Below are 22,668 nucleotides of genomic sequence, written 5' to 3' on the forward strand. Positions count from 1 at the left end.
TTTTACGCAATTTGGGTGCATAGATCCTGAGAAATCAGTACCAAGAATAACCACCTCTCGCCGTAATAACGGCCTTGATACGCCTGGGCATTGAGTCAAACAGAGCTTGGATGGCGTGTACAGGTACAGCTGCCCATGCAGCTTCAACACGATACCACAGTTCATCAAGAGCAGTGACTGGCGTATTGTGACGAGCCACTTGCTCGGCCACCATTGACCAGACGTTTTCAATTGGTGAGAGATCTGGAGAATGTGCTGGCCAGGGCAGCAGTCGAACATTTTCTGTATCCAGATGGGCCCGTACAGGACCTGCAACATGCGGTCCTGCATTATCCTGCGGAAATGTAGGGTTTCGCAGGGATCGAATGAAGGGTAGAGCTACGGCTCGTAACACATCTGAAATGTAACGTCCACTGTTCAAAGTGCCGTCAATGCGAACAAGAAGTGATCGAGACGTGTAACCAATGGCACCCCATACCATCACGCCGGGTGATACGCCAGTATGGCGATGACAAATACACGCTTCCAACGTACGTTCACCGCGACGTCGCCAAACACGTATGTGAGCATCATGATGCTGTAAACAGAACCTGAATTCATCCGAAAAAATGACGTTTTGCCATTCGTGCAGCCAGGTTCGTCGTTGAGTACACCATCGCAGGCGCTCCTGTCTGTGATGCAGCGTCAAGAGTAACCGCAGCCGTGGTCTCCGAGCTGATAGTCCATGCTACTGCAAACGTCGTCGAACTGTTCGTGCAGATGGTTGTTGTCTTGTAAACGTCCCCATCTGTTGAATCAGAGATCGAGACGTGGCTGCACGATCAGTTACTGCCATGCGGATAAGATACCTGTCATCTCGACTGCTAGTGATACGAGGCCGTTGGGATCCAGCACAGCGTTCCGTATTACCCTCCTGAACCCACCGATTCCATATTCTGCTAACATTCATTGGATCTCGACCAACGCGAGCAGCAATGTCGCGATTCGATAGACCGCAATCGCGATAGGCTACAATCGGACCTTTATCAAAGTCGGAAACGTGATGGTACGCATTTCTCCTCCTTACACGAGGCATCACAACAACGTTTCACCAGACAACGCCGGTCGACTGCTGTTTGTGTATGAGAAATCGGTTGGAAACTTTCCTCACGTCAGCACATTGTAGCTGTCGCCACCAGCGCCAGCCTTGTGTGAATGCTCTGAAAAGCTAATTATTTGCATATCACAGCATCTTCTTCCTGTCGGTTAAATTTCGCTTCTATAGCACGTCATCTTCGTGGTGTAGCAATTTTAATGGCCAGTAGTGTACATGCTTTGAGGAGTGATAGTATTGGTTATTCTGAACAAGAAATTTCATGTCGACATGTGCCCTATTCCGAATGGTTTCCGAGATAGAAGACCTTTAATATACATTGTTATTTATTTTCTACATTATTCAGTACATTTTCATTGTTTACAACGTACGACAATAATTGAAGAGGACTTCGAGACGAATAGTTGCAATACAGCACTCTTATGGTCTATAACGTTGGGAAACTACCTAAAATTGGCCTAAAAAAACTACCTAAGCTACAGCGCATGAGCCTTGCGCGAGATTTTCAATAATCGCTTGCTCTCTTCCCCCAGACTACAAGCCCTTTTTTTTTAGGAAATTTCAAGTAGTTAAATATACTGCGTCATGTTTTCGCTAGAAGCCGCGGTTTTCGAGCTGTTCAAGAAAAACGTACAAAACTGGGATTAAAGGTGTTTTATCGCGGCGCTGTGCTGTTTGAGGCGCCATGTCACGGATTGCGCGCCCCCTCTTGCTCGGGCGTGGGTGTGTACGTTGTTCTTAGCATAAGTTAGTTTACGTAGTGTGTAAGTCTAGGGACCGATGACTTCAGCAGTTTGGTCCCTCAAGAATTCACACCGATTTGAACATTTGGTGTTTTATCTCGTCAAATATTCGGAACGGGGCATAAGTCCACATCATGTTTTTCGTTCAATGTCATGAATACTGTCACCTCTCAAAGCATGTATGTTTCGTACTGCGGTATCGGCCGTTATCGATCGGCCGCACTTTCAAATATCCATGTCGCCATACGCCGCCGCATTGCCTACAAACGCCACCGCGACACGTGGGTGCTGCCACGAACGATTACGCTGCTACCATTGAGATACAAGCATCCCATTTCCGGACCTCCGGCGGATGATGTTCTTGCGTCGGAACCGTCATGCACTGAGTGTAATGTGGCGCTAAGCGCGTAACATCTCCTGCATCTGACTTCTTATAATTAGACGAATTCTGGTCGCCCAGTCGTCAGGTACTGAATACTGCAGCAACCTCACCTACGGAGAAATGTGTGTCAGGGAGTTGGAGATTGAAAGTCCAGGATGGTCTGCCTCAGTAAATGTGATAATTCACACTGTAAGATGACAAATGGCGCCAGCAGCTAACGCTGTTTTAAAGAGCAATCAGGTGCTTCAGGTGGCTAATACAGCAACACACGCGTTTAACAAATGTCAGCACACGTGCACATACGAAATACAGTAGGCCTTTGCTAGTTCTAAACTCGGTAAATCGAAATAGTTGTCATGTCCCTTGAAAACACCTCAGTAAATCGGAGAAATCATGTCAGAAATTGCATCGTATAATAAACAGCTGTGCTTTCTATTTCATTTAGACTATAGATTTCGACCAGGCTGAGACCATCTTCGGGTCATAAAGCCTCTTCAACTGCTCATTTCATAGCTGTGATGCATAATCATTTCTAAATACTAAATATCTGAGAAGTGAATGCTGACTTAATTCATATCAGTTGTTTACAGAAAAATTAAGCCGAGTGACCTCATAAAAATAATTTATTCTACATCTTGTACGATTACAAAAGGATCCCCGTGGCATTATTAAAATAAACAAATTTATTTTCAATTTTTATGATACGACTCCCATTGTGGTGCAGTCCCGTATATTTGGCGCAGAATAAGAAAGTTATTGAAAGCTATTTGTTTACGGAATAGCTTCTACAGTAACAGCCAGTCAGAACACGAGTTTAGTCACGTTTTCTGTCTCATGCGAAGTTGTCATATCGCCGTGTTACCTCAACCGTCGGTTGCCAGTCAGCTGCACAGCACAACTCTGGTTCAAAAATGGTTCAAATGGCTCTGAGCACTATGGGACTTAATATCTATGGTCATCAGTCCCCTAGAACTTAGAACTACTTGAACCTAACTAACCTAAGGACATCACACACATCCATGCCCGAGGCAGCATTCGAACCTGCGACCGTAGCGGTCGCGCGTTTCCGGACTGTAGCGCCTAGAACCGCTCGGCCACTCCGGCCGGCCCCAAACTTTCAGATGGAAATTATACAGCAAATCTCTACCGGTGGTGGGCAGTAAGGAACAAGGTTTTGATGTAGAGGAAACGGAGAGAAGAGTTAAGAAATCCGTGGTCCAGTGTCTTCCAATATAAATTGTTATTATTAATCGCATGGCAATTAGACGCCACTTTAAAAATACAAATTTACTGTGTAATACAATATGTACGTAATTTACAAATTTACAGGCACATTATCTATACATACTCTAAGATAAAAAAAGAAAACGACGCACCACAAAGAATTATCCGGGTGGGACGGGAATCGGTAGATGCGATAAACATCTACAGACAAAGAAACGGTAACAACTTCAAGAAATATGAATACCTTATTTAGAGAGAGCTTCACAAATTAAGCAAGATCATAACGCGATGGTCAACCTCTGGCCCTTATGCAAGCGGTTATTCAGCCTCGCATTGATTCTTAAACATGTTGGATGTGCTCCTAGATATATCGTGTCATATTCTGTCAAATTGGCGCGTTAGATCGTTAAAATCCAGAGATGGTTGGAAGTACCTGCTCATAATGTTCCAAACGTTCTTATTTGGAGAAGATCAGAAGACCTTGCTAGCCGAGGTAGGGTTTGGTAAGCACGAAGACAAACAGCAGGAACTCTCGGCCGTAAGCGGACGGGCGTTGCCTTGCTGAAATATAAGCCCAGGATAGCTTGCCATGAAGGCCAACAAAACGACGCCCCGTAGAATATGGTAGACGTACGGCCGTCCTTGAAGAGTGCCGTGAATGACAGTCAGAGGTATCTTACTATGAAAGTAAATGGCAGCCTACACCAACACTCATTACTGCCGGGCCGTATTGCAGCCGACAGCTAAGCTGGTGCAGCACCACTGTCTGGGGTGTCTTCACTGGTCATCAGGGCTCAGTTTGAAGGAAGACTTATCACTGAAGACAATTATACTTCTTTCAATGAGATTCCAGCCCCAAGAATAAAGACAATGTCCATCCGCACATGCCGAGAGTTTCTGTTGCTTGTGTTCCTGCTAGCCAAGCGCTATCTTGATCGTAAAGGTCGCTGAATCTCTCCCCAACTGGAGCATTAGAGGTTAGGCCCTCCAGGCAGTTCGGGATTCTGCCAGTCTAACGCGCCAATTGGACAGAATTTGCACGATATACCTAGGAGCACATCCAACACCTCCGTCAATCAATGCCAAACCGAATAACTGATTCTATAAGGGCCAGAAACGAACCAACACATTATTGTCTTGTTCCATTTGTAAGCTCTTTCTCTTGAAGAAAAATCCAGTTGTTCCGAAATTATAATCATTTGTTTGTCTACCGATTTCCGTGCCATTCGGACAATTCCTTCATAGTGTTTTTTTTCTATTTTTTTCTATTTTTGTAGTTTCCTGTAAGTCTGAGGGGTTTCCAGAGCTCGAATTTTGAAGACACTCTTCCACAATGTGACTGAATGTCTGTCCTGAAAAGCAACGGGAGCGATCTTCAGTGGTAGATTTTCTCCATCCTTATAGTAGGTCACCACATCTCCCATGGTTGTTGAGAGTCCTCCACTGCAGAGGTGGCAGCCATCTCTCGTACTCTTGAGCATACACGCTCCTGCGCTGGTGAGTCCTTCCTCATCTACTGACTCCTTAAGCCGCCTACAAGCTCTCTACCAGTGCTTTCCTCGTCATGCTTTAATAGTTCAGAGGCCTTCATCTGGACCGCAGGACATATCGGGAAATAAAGTTGCTGACAGGCTGCCCAAGCAGACTACCAGTAAACCGACCCTGGAGATCGGCACACCCGAGATTGACCTCCGATGGGTGTTACACCGTAAAGTTTTCAGGAGCACGCCCTCAATACGCCAAATAAATTATGTGGTATAAAGGAGACAACGGATGTGTGGAGGTCATCCATGCGGGCCACTCGCAGGGACTCCGTTGTCCTTTGCCGGCTCCGCATCGGCCATACTTGGCTGACTCACCGTCACGAGGACCCATCCCAGAGTCGCCGTGGTTCACGCTTGAAAGTAGCCCACATTTTGTTGGACTATCCCAATCTAGCTGCCCTGCGGATGTCTTTTGACCTTGCGGACGCACAACTACCTACGGTGTTACGCAACAGAGCGTTATTCGAGAGGTTTTTTTTATCACTTAATATGAGGGTAGAGTGTGGTCTTCTCTCCCAATCCTTCACCCCTCGTCAGTTTTAACTCTTGCTCACTCCCTCTGGTGCCGTCTGTTCAGCATCGTGTTCGTCTTCGTTTCTCTTGCCTAGTGCTTTTAGCCTGGCGATTTGAGTGTGTTCAGAGTGGCTGGTTAATCCTTTTCTATCCTTGCGATCAGCCAGCCCAGACCATCTGCTATATTGTTTTAACACCTTCTGCCGTTTTTTTTTTTTTTGCTTACAGCTAATGCAGTTATATTCTTTGTTTTACTGATTTGGTTCCTTTCCCCGATTTTAAGAGATAGGATTCATTTGGAGTATCGTTTTCATCCGTGACCCCGTAAAAAGGGACTGATAACCCAGCAGTTTAGCTCCTTTACTCTCCACACCAACCAACCAACCAATCTTAATCCTGTAAAGTGTACTCCATGTCCTCTGGAGCTGACCGAGATCACATGATATGTTGTTGGCAAGGTGAAAGCTCTGGAGCTCTGGTGGAGTTTTATTACACCACTCTTGCCTCCAAGCTTCGTGGGGATTGAAGTTGTGGTCCGTCAGGCTGGCTGCGCGGAGTAGCCGCGCGGTTTAGGGGGCCTTGCCACGGTTCGCGCGGGTCCCCCCGTCATAGGTTCGAGTCCTCCCGCGGAATGGTGTGTTTGTTGTCCTTAGCGTAGGATAATTTAAGTTACAGTAAGTAGTACGTAAGCCTAGGGACCGATGACTTCAGCAGTTTGGTCCCATAGGTACTTGCCACAGATTTCCAATTTACAATTTCCGCCAGGTTCGTAGCTTTTCTGAGTGGGGGCTGTATGGAGAGGAGTCTCTTAATTTTGACAGCAGGTATGTCCTCATCAATTGGCAGCAGCTCGTTGTTGCAGATTTTCTTACATTCTCTGAGAAGATTAGTCTTTCTTCTCAGCTCAGATGGCGGAATGCGGCTTGGGCAGGTAGTCAGAATACTGGAGTGGACGTGATTGTGTCAGTGACAATAAAATATAAAGTCCCTGTAAATTTATTTTTCTCCGTGAACCACCAGCGTCACTTAAGACTAAAGGCTGTGCCTGCCATACCTGCCACGGAATCATTAAACAGTTTATTACTAAGACGGCAGCAGCGCGCCCCCTGGGTCACGAGGTTGGCTGCCCTGATGTTTACTGCCTTACCGGGTCGTCTTCATCGCGTCCCCATCTCAGCCCCCGAGGGGGCGTCGCGAGCTGCCATTGTCGCCGGCACGCTTCCCAAATCGCTTTAAAAACCGATATCCGCGCCGCCTCCCCGTCCCCCGCGGCCCGTGCATCTGCCGGCTGCCGGCCGCGTCACCCTGCAGGAGGCTCGCCCGCTGGAAGAAAGAAATCTGTTTGCGGAGCCAGTGGGCTGGACTCCCCTGTCGAGCCGTCGCCGTCTCCTCGATTCCGCTTTCATTCCACGCTTACCGGATTACGGCAAGAGCTACTCTTTTGATGCTTCGGTTTTACGGGCTTTGCATCCTGTCACATTTCGATGCTTCGTACCAGCAACGTGCACTTGCACTTTACAGGGACGTATCGTGGTCATCAAATTTTACACGCGTTCGCTACGCTCGTTCACTTGGGACGCTCAGCGACTGCCAGTGCTGGTAAGAAGAAACGCGAAGGCCTTGCCAAAGGGGTGACGAGGTAACCGCCCTCTAAGGGGGGAAAACACAGAGGGGGCGCCAGAACTGACGGAAAAGAAAGAAAGAAATAAACAAACAAGATATAAAGACGGTCTGACAAATGACCAGGAGAGTCAAATGACTTCTCCTACCCTGTGTGCTCCTATCTTCTACCTACTATGTGGAACTCGCGCCTATAAACTCATGCTGTAGTGACAAAGTTATTTCTACACTTTCATTTAGTCCATGTAGCAACATAAATAACCAGCTGGCCTGCTACAGGACAGACAAATGTTGCAAACTAGGGATGGCGGTTGTCTCTGAAACAACCGGTTTTCTGTTTCACCCATCTTTCCGTATCCGGGTTAACCGGTTAAAACGACTGAAAACAATTGGTGGTCGATGTAGTAACCGATTTTCGTTTTTTTTTTAATCGCTGTTACGTACAATGATCCACGTAGACTTCGAAAAAATACTGAAAAATTCGAATGAAGGCGAAGAAGTAGGAGACCTCGATCGATACGGGGTTGAGGCTGTAGCAGAAATCGGTCTCATTGTCTCTTACAAACATTGCGAAGGTGAAAGAGGCAGGAGACAGCGAGAGTGAAAAATCACAAGTTGATGACTTCCCTGCATCGTCAGATTTGAATGGTATCAATTTTCCACCCGGAAGCAACCACAAAACTTAGGGGTCTGTTATTATCCCAATTTTATTGCACGGCAATGACGTTGTCACTATATAAATCAAATTTACTTTCTCTCCCAAGATACCTTGTAGTTGTTTTCTCCTTAATATGATGTCACAAGTTTGTTACGCCTCATGCTGTTTTTAATCTTTTAACTCAATGCAGCATTGTACTTCACTGCTACTGCACTTCGTAAAATACTTCCAAACTAGATATGGTACCATTCTAGAATGCAACTGTTGTCCGAGGACCACAGCGAGAAACTTCCCTATAGAGAATGTGGGGGTAAGTTCTGGGCACTGGATGTACGTGAGGCTCGTCTAGCAAATCACGCCACACAGCAGCAGGTACACTACTGTCTCTGCAATGCTTTATCTATTCTTATGTCACGTGTTTATTGCCAGTTTCTAATTGCAGGTGCAGTTACTAAAACAGCGCTGATCACTTTTCCCACTTTCTATAATAACCTAATATTTCAAATCCAATGGAAATTTTACCAATAAGCATTACTCGTTTTCTAAGAACAAGTTTTATTTAAAAATCAAAGATTTTAACACTGCTGCCACAGCAAATTGTTATCGTGGTTTTTTATCCGGTTATTAGTAAAAAATGGAAACAAATATTGTAACCGAGACCAAAGAGATACCGAAAAACACCGTTTATTCAGAACTAAAATGCCCTTGTACTTTTTAACCGGTCGGTTTTTCACGTCCCTATATGCGAACGTCGTTAAGTGGCCACAGAACGTTTGGTTCACGCATGTGGCGTTCGTATTCGAGGGTGCTACTTCGCTACTGTGTTGTAGAATCTTACAGGGAGAAGATCGAATAACCTTGGGAGTTGGCTAAACCCTGTCACTCCCTTCTTAACCATTAATTCCTTTTCATGCACTTCTCTTATAACTGCCGTCTCGTTTCTGTACAAGTTGTAAATAACCTCCCACTCTATTTATTTTACCACTGTCACCTTCAGAAATTTAAAGAGTGTATTCCAGGCTACATTTTCAAGACTTTCGCCAAATCTACAAATGCTATGAACGTAGGTCTGTCTTTCCTTAACCTGCCCTCTAAGATAGGTAGTAAGGTCAGTACTGCCTCTAGAGTTCCCTCAGTTCTCCGGAACCCAAAGTGGTCTTTCCTGAGGTCGGCATGATAACTAATTATAAACATCCTTTAGAGTTTCATTTGCTTTCTCTACTAGAAATTGTGGTGTTCATTTTTGGAACACAACCTACGACCAGCTTAGAAGTGATGACACTTTCTGCAAGATATGACCATCATTTTGCAGGCCAGTGCCCAAGCACGTACAATGGAAGCTGTTGTTGATTTGTTTACTGATGGGACTGCTAAGTGCTATACAACATACTGCACTCCCCTGACTTCAGCCCTCGTGAGTTCAACTCCATTTCTAAACTGAAGGGCCCGCATCTCGTGGTCGTGCGGTAGCGTTCTCGCTTCCCACGCCCGGGTTCCCGGGTTCGATTCCAGGCGGGGTCAGGGATTTTCTCTGCCTCGTGATGGCTGGGTGTTGTGTGCTGTCCTTAGGTTAGTTAGGTTTAAGTAGTTCTAAGTTCTAGGGGACTGATGACCATAGATGTTAAGTCCCATAGTGCTCAGAGCCATTTGAACCATTTTAAACTGAAGGAAACACTTCAAGGTTCAAATGGTTCAAATGGCTCTGAGCACTACGGGACTCAACTGCTGAGGTCATTAGTCCCCTAGAACTTAGAACTAGTTAAACCTAACTAACCTAAGGACATCACAAACATCCATGCCCGAGGCAGGATTCGAACCTGCGACCGTAGCGGTCTTGCGGTTCCAGACTGCAGCGCCTTTAACCGCACGACCACTTCGGCCGGCTACACTTCAAGGCATTCGCTTCAGAACTGCTAGAAATTCGTCGGGCAATAGACCGCGCCGCTCGACCTGTCAACACAACTGGCACTCCTAAGAGTATCCTACGACTTGCACATCGCTGACAACAGGTTATACACAATGCTGGTACGAGATGTAAATTATTAGTTGCCACTATTAAAGTTCCAACCCTCGTACGAAGAGATGAAGAATAAGGATGTAGAATGTTAACAACGTTTGTTTTATTTAAAACATTTGATAATTTTCACATAGAAAATTCGGAGACATTACTTTTCAGCAACGGCCTCGTACACAGTCGACAAATCAGATGGAAAATTTAAAATATGTTTATTGCTGAACAAGAAAACGAACTGGTGGCCTATCTGAAATCAATGGAGAGAGATTTTCTAGTCCAACGATGAAACATCTCATTGTCAGATCATTAGCCTATCGACTAGCAGAAAAAATTGACTTACCACACAGATTTGACAAAGAAACTTGTCTAGCTAGGCTGGACTGAATGGAAGGAGTCAGAAAATACACTCCTGCAAATGGAAAAAAGAACACATTGACACCGGTGTGTCAGACCCACCATACTTGCTCCGGACACTGCGAGAGGGCTGTACAAGCAATGATCACACGCATGGCACAGCGGACACACCAGGAACCGCGGTGTAGGCCGTCGAATGGCGCTAGCTGCGCAGCATTTGTGCACCGCCGCCGTCAGTGTCAGCCAGTTTGCCGTGGCATACGGAGCTCCATCGCAGTCTTTAACACTGGTAGCATGCCGCGACAGCGTGGACGTGAACCGTATGTGCAGTTGACGGACTTTGAGCGAGGGCGTATAGTGGGCATGCGGGAGGCCGGGTGGACGTACCGCCGAATTGCTCAACACGTGGGGCGTGAGGTCTCCACAGTACATCGATGTTGTCGCCAGTGGTCGGCGGAAGGTGCACGTGCCCGTCGACCTGGGACCGGACCGCAGCGACGCACGGATGCACGCCAAGACCGTAGGATCCTACGCAGTGCCGTAGGGGACCGCACCGCCACTTCCCAGCAAATTTGTTGCTCCTGGGGTATCGGCGAGGACCATTCGCAACCGTCTCCATGAAGCTGGGCTACGGTCCCGCACACCGTTAGGCCGTCTTCCGCTCACGCCCCAACATCGTGCAGCCCGCCTCCAGTGGTGTCGCGACAGGCGTGAATGGAGGGACGAATGGAGACGTGTCGTCTTCAGCGATGAGAGTCGCTTCTGCCTTGGTGCCAATGATGGTCGTATGCGTGTTTGGCGCCGTGCAGGTGAGCGCCACAATCAGGACTGCATATGACCGAGGTACACAGGGCCAACACCCGGCATCATGGTGTGGGGAGCGATCTCCTACACTGGCCGTACACCACTGGTGATCGTCGAGGGGACACTGAATAGTGCACGGTACATCCAAACCGTCATCGAACCCATCGTTCTACCATTCCTAGACCGGCAAGGGAACTTGCTGTTCCAACAGTACAATGCACGTCCGCATGTATCCCGTGCCACCCAACGTGCTCTAGAAGGTGTAAGTCAACTACCCTGGCCAGCAAGATCTCCGGATCTGTCCCCCATTGAGCTTGTTTGGGCCTGGATGAAGCGTCGTCTCACGCGGTCTGCACGTCCAGCACGAACGCTGGTCCAACTGAGGCGCCAGGTGGAAATGGCATGGCAAGCCGTTCCACAGGACTACATCCAGCATCTCTACGATCGTCTCCATGGGAGAATAGCAGCCTGCATTGCTGCGAAAGGTGGATATACACTGTACTAGTGCCGACATTGTGCATGCTCTGTTGCCTGTGTCTATGTGCCTGTGGTTCTGTCAGTGTGATCATGTGATGTATCTGACCCCAGGAATGTGTCAATAAAGTTTCCCCTTCCTGGGACAATGAATTCACGGTGTTCTTATTTCAATTTCCAGGAGTGTTCATCTGGCGCACGAGCGATGGGATTGAGAAAACTGTACATTTTTCAGAATTGCATTAGAATTTTTTTATCGTTACCGGTTTTCTTTTTATTTCGTTTCCCTTAATCTATCACTAAACAAATTTATGTCTCTGTTTTGTAAAGATATTACTGACAGTTTCAACGTTTATGCAGTGACTTCACAAAAAAATTGCATTATACCATTCTGCCCTGTGAGCATGGCAGAACGGGAAACATGCAAGCATTTGTTTCAAAACTGTAAAGATTACATAACATAAAATGAAGTGTTGTTCTGTGTTCCTTTATTAAAAAATATGCTAATCTTTAAGTATCAACTTCCACCCCGAGTTTCGTATGTCTAAAATAATACTGGTCGTAAAACCCTGTGCAGACGGACTTCTTTGTTAATACACACACATCAAAAAGAGTTTTGTATCACCCCGGTTCCCAAAAGTCCTGAAGATAGACGCTGACTGTGGATATGGTACCACGGACACAGTCTGTGACTGACTGTTCAGGGATGTCACTTAACTCGCCCAAAGACGTTAACAACCATGCATGAGCAGCGCCTATTAGAAAGAGTGGGTCCGACAGCCGATCAGTTCCAGTCATTCCACCAGGAAGGAGGTACACGGCTCGTGTTGTCTGTAGTTCAACCATGCCTAGACGGTCAGTGCCGCGGTTCGATCGTGTCCGCATTGTTACTTTGTGCCAGGAAGGGCTCTCAACAAGGGAAGTCTCCAGGCGTCTCGGAGTGAACCAAAGCGATGTTGTTCGGACATGGAGGAGATACAGAGAGACAGGAACTTTCGATGCCTCGCTCGGGCTGCCCAAGGGCTACTACTGCAGTTGATGACCGCTACCTACTGATCATGGCTCGGAGGAAACCTGACAGCAACGCCACCATGTTGAATAATACTTTTCGTGCAGCCACAAGATGTTGTGTTACGACTCAAACTGTGCGCAATTGGCTGCATGATGCGAAACTTCACTGCCGACGTCCATGGCGAGGCCCATCTATGCAACCACGACACCATGCAGCGCGGTACAGAAGGGCCCAACAACATGCCGAATGGACAGCTCAGGATTGGCATCACGTTCTCTACACCGATGAGTGTCGCATATGCCTTCAAAAAAATGTTCAAATGTGTGTGAAATCTTATGGGACTTAACTGCTAAGGTCATCAGTCCCTAAGTTTACACACAACTTAAATTATTCTAGGGACAAACACACACACCCATGCACGAGGGAGGACCTCCGCGGGGACCAGCCGCACAGTCCATGACTGCAGCGCCCAAGACCGCTCGGCTAATCCCGCACGGCCATATGCCTTCAACCAGATAATCGTCGGAGACGTGTTTGGAGGCAAACCGGTGTGACTTAACGCCTTAGTCCAGCGAGTGCAGCAAGGTTGTGGTTCCCTCCTGTGGGATGGCATTATGTGGCGCCGACGTACGCCGCTGGTGGTTATGGAACGCGCCGTAACAGCTGTACGATACGTGAATGCCATCCTCCGACCGGTAGTGCAACCATATCGGCAGCGTATTGGCGAGGCATTCGTCTTCATGGACGACAACTCGCGCCCCCGTCGTACACATCTTGTGAATGACTTCCTTCAGGATAACGATATCTCTCGAATAGAGTGACCAGCATGTTCTCCAGACATGAACCCTATCGAACATGCCTGGGATAGATTGAAAAGGGCTGTTTATGGACGACATCACCCTCCAAACACTCTGACGGATCTACGTCGAATCGCCATTGAGGAGTGGGACAATCTGGGCCAACAGTGATGAACTTGTGGATAGTATGCCACGACGAATACAGTCATGCATCAATGCAAGATGACGCGCTACTGGGTATTAGAAGTACCGGTGTGTACAGCAATCTCTGAAGGTCTTCCTGTATGGTGATGCAACATGCAATGTGTGGTTTTCACGAGCAATAAAAAGGGCGGAAATGATGTTTATAGTTGATCTCTACTCCAATTTTCTGTACCGGTTCCGGAACTCTCGGGACCTAGGTGATGCAAAACTTTTTTTGATGTATGTACTTGGCATCTGATGAAGTTCGTTAAAAGTTTTGCCTGTGAATATTCTAGAATGAGTTGGTATGAGGCAGGTATCGATACAGGAATCTCGACGGAATGAGTACAGAACAGTATGCACCAAAAACTGGTCGTTAATAAAACGAATGTGTTCTGCACGACAAGGTTGCCGAAATTTTACAACGAATACGCCCGTTGGGCATTTTGATCACAATAGCCATACATCAACACGATATCGACCTTTTCCGGAATTGGTAAACGATCCATTTTAACACGGGTAATGTACAGGGTGTTTCAAAAATGACCGGTATATTTGAAACGGCAATAAAAACTAAACGAGCAGCGATAGAAATACACCGTTTGTTGCAATATGCTTGGGACAACAGTACATTTTCAGGCAGAGAAACTTTCGAAATTACAGTAGTTACAATTTTCAACAACAGATGGCGCTGCGGTCTGGGAAACACTATAGTACGATATTTTCCACATATCCACCATGCGTAGCAATAATATGGCGTAGTCTCTGAATGAAATTACCCGAAACCTTTGACAACGTGTCTGGCGGAATGGCTTCACATGCAGATGAGATGTACTGCTTCAGCTGTTCAATTGTTTCTGGATTCTGGCGGTACACCTGGTCTTTCAAGTGTCCCCACAGAAAGAAGTGACAGGGGTTCATGTCTGGCGAATAGGGAGGCCAATCCACGCCGCCTCCTGTATGTTTCGGATAGCCCAAAGCAATCACACGATCATCGAAATATTCATTCAGGAAATTAAAGACGTCGGCCGTGCGATGTGGCCGGGCACCATCTTGCATAAACCACGAGGTGTTCGCAGTGTCGTCTAAGGCAATTTGTACCGCCACAAATTCACGAAGAATGTCCAGATAGCGTGATGCAGTAATCGTTTCGGATCTGAAAAATGGGCCAATGACTCCTTTGGAAGAAATGGCGGCCCAGACCAGTACTTTTTGAGGATGCAGGGACGATGGGACTGCAACATGGGGCTTTTCGGTTCCCCATATGCGCCAGTTCTGTTTATTGACGAAGCCGTCCAGGTAAAAATAAGCTTCGTCAGTAAACCAAATGCTGCCCACATGCATATCGCCGTCATCAATCCTGTGCACTATATCATTAGCGAATGTCTCTCGTGCAGCAATGGTAGCGGCGCTGAGGGGTTGCCGCGTTTGAATTTTGTATGGATAGAGGTGTAAACTCTGGCGCATGAGACGATACGTGGACGTTGGCGTCATTTGGACCGCAGCTGCAACACGGCGAACGGAAACCCGAGGCCGCTGTTGGATCACCTGCTGCACTAGCTGCGCGTTGCCCTCTGTGGTTGCCGTACACGGTCACCCTACCTTTCCAGCACGTTCATCCGTCACGTTCCCAGTCCGTTGAAATTTTTCAAACAGATCCTTTATTGTATCGCTTTTCGGTCCTTTGGTTACATTAAACCTCCGTTGAAAACTTCGTCTTGTTGCAACAACACTGTGTTCTAGGCGGTGGAATTCCAACACCAGAAAAATCCTCTGTTCTAAGGAATAAACCATGTTGTCTACAGCACACTTGCACGTTGTGAACAGCACACGCTTACAGCAGAAAGACGACGTACAGAATGGCGCACCCACAGACTGCGTTGTCTTCTATATCTTTCACATCACTTGCAGCGCCACTGTTGTTGAAAATTGTAACTACTGTAATTTCGAAAGTTTGTCCGCCTGAAAATGTACTGTTGTCCCAAGCATATTGCAACAAACGGTGTATTTCTATCGCTGCTCGTTTAGTTTTTATCGCCGTTTCAAATATACCGGTCATTTTTGAAACACCCTGTATCACGAAGCAAATACAGTCCGCACTGGCGGAATGTTACGTGATACCACGTACTTGTACGTTTGTGACTATTGCAGCGCCATCCATCACAAAGCGAAGAAAGTGGTCCAACTAAAACATTCATATTTCTTTACGTATTACACTAATATGTAATAAAAATGGGGGTTCCTATTGAAAAAAAAAACGCAGTTGATATCCGTTTGATCTATGGCAGCGCCATCTAGCGGGCCAACCATAGCGCCGTCTGGTTTCCCCCTTCAAGCTAGACAGTTTTCGTTCTTTGTAGTTTTTTGTTTGACGCTTATTTCGTGAGATATTTGGCCCGGTCACGATCAATGCACCATACTGTATATGTTAGGTTCATGATGATGTGTCAATTATTTCGTTATTCGTCACTGTTATTGTGATATTTACGTGAAACGACGATATTGTGGGAAATTTGGAAATGTGTGCAATGAAAAATAGAGGTCGATTTGATTTTGCGTTTGATGCATATTACATACGTTGTTGCATATGGAAGTTTACTGAATTTTTCTTTAGGTGTGGGTAGAGGTATCTATCATATCTATCACCAATCTCGAGAAAATTAATCTGATGTGGCACACTCATTTGAGATCGCGTCGCGCCAGGGATAAAGCTAGAGTGAAATATGCACAACATTTCCCATATTTCATAAACGGTTTCAGATATCTAAATGAGATTTTGCAAGTGGTAGTACGCAAAGAGGAGAGTATTTTAATGGTTCAAATGGCTCTGAGCACTATGGGACTCAACTGTTGAGGTCATAAGTCCCCTAGAACTTAGAACTACTTAAACCTAACTAACCTAAGGACATCACACACATCCATGCCCGAGGCAGGATTCGAACCTGCGACCGTAGCGGTCGCGCGGTTCCAGACTGTAGCGCCAGAACCGCTCGGCCACCAGCGGCCGGCAGAGTATTTTACCACGTGGTTATTATGTAAAACTTCGTTATCAACTGTGTTATTCCAGTAACAACAGACTTTTCCGGTGAAAGAATGTAATTTTTAAGGGCCATCGGTAGCTGGTGAAACGAGAAACGCTATTGGTTTTGGAACAACGTATGTGAAGATATTACACGTTTTTCTGCACCAAGGACGTGCTTTTTCATAAGCCACTGACCTTACCTTTCCTCAGTTATTCACTGTTTCACAATTCTCTCGCAATTCTGCTGCACTACATGTTTTAATAAATCACTGTTTCACAATTCTCTTTCAATTTTGCTGCACAACATGTTAGTAAGATGAGACGTGGCTACGTTTTGGCAAAAGAAGCAAATTTTCACATGGCAACCAGAGAAGTGTGTGTGCCTCACTCAAAATTCGTCACTAACGACGATTCTCTGAAAGTTACAAAAATGTGTGCGTGAAATCTTATGGGACTTCTAAGCTTACACACTGCTTAACCTAAATTATCCTAAGGACAAACACACACACCGATGCCCGAGGGCGGACTCGAACCTCCGCCGGGACCAGCCGCTGAAAGTTACAAATGATTAAGAAGCCAGGAGAAAATAAATCGCTACATTTTCCGCAGAATTCTTTTTAGATACTACCCAAAGTTGAGGTGACAGATCTTTTTAAATGGTGTGGGCTTCACTCAAAATTCGCCACTAATGACGATTCTCTGAAAGTTACAAATGATTAAGAAGGCAGGAGAAAATAAATCGCTACATTTTCCGCAGAATTCTTTTTAGATACTACCCAAAGTTGAGGTGACAGATCTTTTTAAATGGTGTGTGCTTCACTCAAAATTCGCCACTAATGACGATTCTCTGAAAGTTACAAATGATTAAGAAGGCAGGAGAAAATAAATCGCTACATTTTCCGCAAAATTCTTTTTAGATTCCACCCAAAGTTGAGGTGACAGATCTCTTTAAAGGGTCAACATGCAAGTGTGGGCGTGGAGGGGTGCCATTTAACACCTACAAAAAAATTAGAACGTAGCCTTCAGTTCAGAACGGTACTTCTCCTCCAGCGTTTGGCATTTCCCCTGCAGTGCTCTGAGCGACCGCCACCACTACCGCTTTCGCCACACTTCACCAGCCGACTGCGCATCTAGCGGCCACGGCATTTCGCGCATACTATACAGCTCTGCCTGTCTAAGTTGCGCATTGCTCCAAAGACTTCAGCACTCGCCTTCATTTTGATTTTGCGAGTTTAGAGGTACCGGTGTAGCTCAGGTGCATCTGCCTCGCAGCTGGCGACAACAGTCCGCCACAAGATGACGATGCGGCCTTTTAGAGGCGCTTGTTGCGGAGGCAGCATCTGTGGAGTCCCACAAGCTGGCCGGCCCCCCGCTGCGAAGTCGCGTCCCGGCGGTGTATACACAGTAGGCTGCAGCAGCAGCGGCGGGTAGCCGGCCCACACAACGGCCGTTGATTGCCGTAAACACGGCCGGCGGCGATTCTCTCCTGTCGCCCAAGCACACACACACAAATCACGTGCCGTTGTTAACACGGTGTTCATTGCCTGCTGGACAGCGCAACATCCTCTTACCCGGAACGCGGTACAAGATGCTACAGAAGGAAACGGTCCTACTTACATAACACTGGAAGTGTAACGTTTGGTGTTCGATTGTGTCAAAGAGCTATTCGTCCACGAGACTCATACGGCCATAGACACGGGTTCTCGGGCAGAGGCCGTGTTTCTTCCGCAAGGCGTTCGATACAGTTCCCCACAGTCGTTTAATGAACAACGTAAGAGCATATGGACTATCAGACCAATTGTCTGATTGGATTGAAGAGTTCCTAGATAATAGAACGCAGCATGTCATTCTCAATGAAGAGAAGTCTTCTGAAGTAAGAGTGATTTCAGGTGTGCCACAGTGTCGTAGGACCGTTGCTATTCACAATATACATAAATGACCTTGTGGATGACATCGGAAGTTCACTTTTTGCGGATGATGTTGTGGTATATCGAGAGGTTGTAACAATGGAAAATTGTACTGAAGTGCAGGAGGATCTGCGGCGAATTGACGCTTGGTGCAGGGAATGGCAATTGAATCTCAATGTAGACAAGTGTAATGTGCTGCGAATACATAGAAAGAAAGATCCCTTATCATTTAGCTACAATATAGCAGGTCAGCAACTGGAAGCAGTTAATTCCATAAATTATCTGGGAGTACGCATTAGTAGTGATTTGAAATGATCATATAAAGTTGATCGTTGGTAAAGCAGATGCCAGACTCAGATTCATTTGAAGAATCCTAAGGTAATGCAATCCGAAAACAATGGAAGTAGGTTACAGTACACTTGTTCTCCCACTGCTTGAATACTGCTCAGCAGTGTGGGATCCGTACCAGATATGGTTGATAGAAGAGATAGACAAGATCCAACGGAGAGCAGCGCGCTTCGTTACAGGATCATTTAGTAATCGCGAAAGGTTACGCAGATGATACATAAACTCCAGTGGAAGACTCTGCAAGAGAGACGCTCAGTAGCTCGGTACAGGCTTTTGCTGAAGTTTGGAGAACATACCTTCACCGAGGAGTCAAGCAGTATATTGCTCCCTCCTACGTATATCTCGCGAAGAGACCATGAGGATAAAATCAGAGCGATTGGAGCCCATACAGAGGCATACCGACAATCCTTCTTTCCACGAACAATACGGGACTGGAATAGAAGGGAGAACCGATAGAGGTACTCAGGGTACCCTCCGCCACACACCGTCTGGTGGTTTGCGGAGTAAGATGTAGATGTAGATGTAGATGTAGATGGTGCACAATGATCAACACATGGAACAGTGTCTGTGGGTCAGCTTGAGAGACTATACGGATACTGTTGTTTCCGTAGCTTCCGTGCTACGTTTGAATGAGTAAAATGGTTCAAACGGCTGTGAGCACTATGGGTCTTAACTGTTGAGGTCATCAGTCCCCTAGAACTTAGAACTACTTAAACCTAACTAACCTAAGGACATCACACACATCCATGCCCGAGGCAGGATTCGAACATGCGTCCGTAGCGGTCGCGCGGTTCCAGACTGAAGCGCCTAGAACCTCTCGGCCACACCGGCCGGCCTTGAATGAGTAGTTCAACAAGCATAGAGCTGCTGCACAATTTCTTTAGGTATTTGGAGATTTTGCGCAGATCCGTCACAATGGATGAAGCATTTCTTAACCATATATATGCGGTGAGGTGGCTATTTGTAACCTGTTTTCAGCTACAAAAGAGTAAGAGGGGCAGCGGAAACACTGTCGGAGTAAATCAGGTTTCTTATGAAAAATGCTGGAATTTATTTATAGTCGACATAGTCCAATCTCCAGTAATGCATAAACGATTTTCAAGTGCCATTTACTAATCAAGAATTGCTTGGTATGCTCTTACTGTTCGATGAATGTCACCAAAATACATCAAGAGCACCAGAAATATAAGGAGAACGGTTCCCAGGTACATATTGTCCCCCGCTTCCCAACCTAGTTACTACCATCGAAACATTTTGCGAGACTGCAAGTTTTTCCGCAAGCAAACATATTCAAAGGAAGACTGCTACCAACGAATCTGGTAAAGTAGCGTTTCTTGCAGCTGCTGCAATGAATAAGCTGCAATTTCTCATGTTCGTCGAGACATAAATATCAGCAGTTCCATAGTTCTATACACCAAGCGCAACATAGCAGTCGTTTTTATATATGTTTGAATGCTGTCTGTTGGTTCTCCGGTACCACAATTTGTGGAGAAATAATTTTTTACTGATAAGGCAACATTCGCGAACACCAGGGATGTACACCGAGAACTATGCATTACTGGTCAATGGAAAACCACGTTGGCTTCATCAGGTGTTCAACCAACAACAATGGAGTGTGAAACCATTGTGCGGCATAATTGGACATCACGTGACCGGTCCTTATTTCTTTGGTGGTACGATAAATGGGGAAGAAGTACATACAGTTTCTGATAAACATTTTACACTTGTTATTCGAAATGTCCACTTGAGAAATCGTCAAACGATCTGATTCCAACATGATGGATGTTTTGTCCATAATTCGTCAGCAGCAAGAGATGCTTTAAATCTATTATTGCAGTCAGCTGGGTGGGAACGGCAGTCCCGTTCAGGGGTATCCAGTACGATCGCCTCATCTACTGCCGTTAGATTTCCTGCTCTGGACTCACGTGGAAGACGTGGCCCACAAGAAGATTAGAACGAATGTGAAGGACATGGGAGAGCCAATTACTGCTGCGTGTAGAACAATTATTCCAGATATGTTGACAGAAGTGGCTTCATCAGTGATACAACGCGTACGAAGCTGTTGTGATCCATTTTTTTCACTCTGGTATAATCTTTAAAAATACACCTACACAAATGTAACGGCGCATAATGCTGTGTTCATTATATTTTGTCCACAATCTTTGGTTTCATTTATTTCATATAATAATTTCACGTACGATTTTTTACTCATGAGTGATGACAAGACATGAGAAAGAACGGGGAAAAATAAGCAGATTTTTCGTTTAAAGTAATAAATTTTATCCTGCGAATTCTAATAATTTTGTCAGTAACAAACACAGCTTTGCGAGCATCATAGTTCTCACCAACATCTGAGAATTTATTAAACATTGTGGGAGGTAAGTAAAAAAGTTAACTGTCGAATCGTAATGCCTGCTGAATCCCTGTCCAGCGATGTAATATTTTCTTTGGTACGAAAGGTGTTCAAAGCTTTCTAAAGTCTAACGCACAAGCATGCTATTACGTCTGAGCCTGCCGGCCGCGGTGGTCTAGAGGTTCTAGGCGCTCAGTCAGGAACCAAGCGACTGCTACGGTCGCAGGTTCGAATCCTGCCTCAGGCATGGATGTGTGTGATGTCTTAGGTTAATTAGGTTTAAGTAGTTCTAAGTTCTAGGGGACTTATGATCAGAGATGTTGAGTCCCATAGTGCTCAGAGCCATTTGAACCATTTTTGAACGTCTGAGCCCTGCGGCGCGAATTTCCTCCGAGATTGGCGTAAACATTCAACTGGCGGAACAGTCACTGGTCGCAAAAAACAGCACAAAAATACCTATGTTCAGTGTATTTTTACTCCGTAGTTCCTTGCTAGAAATATAAAATAATTGTGCGACTGTATTTATCTCATCGAGAGAGACTATTCTTGCGGCAAAAATGTAGTATATGAGAACAAAAAAAAAAAAAAAACTAGAGGAAATAGTTGGTGCCTGTATCTCGACTGCTACTGAAGTTGCGAGGATGTACTGCTCTTTGTTCTATAGGCCCTGGTCACTGCTCGTCTTAGTGAAAACAGATTACAAATGTCTTTCATGCTTCAAAAGTAATTTGAAGTGAAAAACTTATGAGTTTTATGTTGATAGCCGGCCGGGGTGGCCGAGCGGCTAAGGCGCTACAGTCTGGAACCGCGTGACCGCTACTGTCGCAGGTTCGAATCCTGCCTCGGGCATGGATGTGTGTGATGTCCTTAGAATAGTTAGGTTTAAGTAGTTCTAAGTTCTAGGGGACTAATGAACTCAGATGTTAAGTCCCATAGTGCTCAGAGCCATTTGAACCATTTAACGTTGATATCAATTGCGCAACCCTTGCGAGTCAGGATCCATGTCGCCACATCGCGTTCAGATGTCACATAATGTGTAATCGCGAAACAAATGACATGCGTGATATCTTCTTGTTGCGTGGCTTTCGAACAAGTGAGATGTAAATTGATTGTTAAGGATTCATAAAATCGTACTACAAAAACAAATGCTCTGGTAATGAAAGTAACGATGATAGAATACACTGCTTTCCCGACTTTGTAATTAATTTAACGTCCAGTAATTTAACACCCCAATATTTTCAGGCTCGATACAAATATCCGGCTACTACACAGCAGGAAAAAAAGTAATACGCAAGGAAAGATGAATTTGATCTGATGACGGTATATGCCACCTGGAGGATAGTAAACTACTGATAATGGTTTCAATGTCGTCCGCCAACAGATAGCGTCGTGGTATACCTACCAGAGCGCCATATGTGTTTACACTTTAATATGTACAGGGTGTTTCAAAAATGACCGGTATATTTGAAACGGCAATAAAAACTAAACGAGCAGCGATAGAAATACACCGTTTGTTGCAATATGCTTGGGACAACAGTACATTTCCAGGCAGACAAACTTTCGAAATTACAGTAGTTACAATTTTCAACAACAGATGGCGCTGCGGTCTGGGAAACTCTATAG

The sequence above is a fragment of the Schistocerca nitens genome, chromosome 8 (genome assembly GCF_023898315.1).
Source record: "Schistocerca nitens isolate TAMUIC-IGC-003100 chromosome 8, iqSchNite1.1, whole genome shotgun sequence".
NCBI lineage: Eukaryota > Metazoa > Arthropoda > Insecta > Orthoptera > Acrididae > Schistocerca > Schistocerca nitens.